This window comes from Cyprinodon variegatus, unplaced genomic scaffold (assembly GCF_000732505.1).
Source record: "Cyprinodon variegatus isolate N-32 unplaced genomic scaffold, C_variegatus-1.0 Scaffold2, whole genome shotgun sequence".
In the NCBI taxonomy this organism is placed as follows: Eukaryota; Metazoa; Chordata; class Actinopteri; order Cyprinodontiformes; family Cyprinodontidae; genus Cyprinodon; species Cyprinodon variegatus.
Window position 1 is genome coordinate 194100 of NW_015150455.1, and position 1594 is coordinate 195693.

A 1594-nucleotide genomic window follows, 5' to 3' on the forward strand; every position below is an offset into this window, starting at 1 on the left:
TGTGGTGCATATCAACATAAAACTTAAAAATTATCTTACAGCTGTAGCTTAATGTCATGACAAACAAATGCAACTCTGCATGTCAAAGAAAAGTGGAAAAAAGAAACAATGGTCACAATTTCAAATGAAGAATGGTATAAAATCTGTGAGATGTCTCAGACCTCTACAAATTCACTAAAATGGAGGGAATTCAACTGGTAAAATGTCATTTGATCCTTTTTCACGCCATCTATCAAAAGTGTCCACCCAACAAAGATGAATACCTTTCGGTTCTTCTATCCACCCTAATCTAAGCAGTACTGTTGTATTCTGTACCATTTATTTTTACCACAATGTATCTGGGCCTTATGTCTAATGTGAAAAAAGATGATCAGTATCTGGTTAAGATATTACTGTCAGCGGGGAGGAAAGCAATAACAAGAAGACGGCTCAGACCTGAGCTACCCAACCACTCAGTGGACGGACATTATGGAGGAAATATTCACAATAGAAAGAAAGACTTTCATTTAAAGATTGAAAAAAGCTCAATTTAAGGGAAAATGGGATAAATGGATAACATATAAATTAGGCTGGGTAAGAACAACTGGTTGCTGTCTTTGGTTCATTTTGTTTTGTTTTTGTACCTTGCTGATGCTCAGAGTGCTGAGATCAGCGCAATGTTTCTTTTATTTAAAAAAAAAAAATAAAGATAATAGTGAAAAAAACAAACAAAAAACTGGGTTTTGGATTCTTTAGAAACCTGAGGTAGCCCACTACAGAACTCCCCGAGCAACACATCATTTCTCTTGTATTCTGAACAGAATAGCGATGAGTAAAACTCAACCGTTCCTCCGGATCCGACCCGGTTCGCTCATCTGCTGCCCCGTCTCTGAAAGCAGAGATTGGAGGAGCTTCCTCTGCAGCGCTTTCTCTCCAAGTTCAAGAAAAAGCTGGAAGGTGCATCCATGGACCTGACCAATGCGCCTTTATCTTTTAATTCCAGCAGGTTTGCTTAAAACTAGCTTTTTAGATTTGAGAGTTTAAATATTCTCACAATTTCCCGTGGAAGCACTGAAATGTCCCAACTCCATTACGTTTATCTCCAGATCGATTAGAAATCTGGAGATGTCATGTGTAAAATTGAGAGTGTGCTGTTGATGTAACAGTTTTATCTGAATTCTTCCATAGTCCGCTGCAGGCATGTAAAATCCCTCTCTGTTTAAAACCAGTCCAACAATAACTCAGTGTCCTTAAATCTACAGCCATAACTTAAAACTGAGTTAAAATGCCAGTAAGCACTTTAATGTCATGAAACGGGACGGCTGGACCCAGTATTCAACGTGAGATAGTCAGTAGGAAAGTTGAAAACGTTTATAAGAACAAACAGACAGAAACAGAACTGAAATGGGCTGCTGAGGACCTGAGAACCCGCAGAGACTGCAGGAGGGGGGCGGGGCATCGACCAATCACTGATACTCTGGTTAAAGAGAAATAGGTAGCTGATCATGATCATCTGAACAGAAGATGATTTTCAGAGTGAGTCACTTACCTGGCTAAACAGTTTAGTTCATCCTCTCACTCATGCAGGGTTCCTACAGCATAAGGCAAGTTAAAT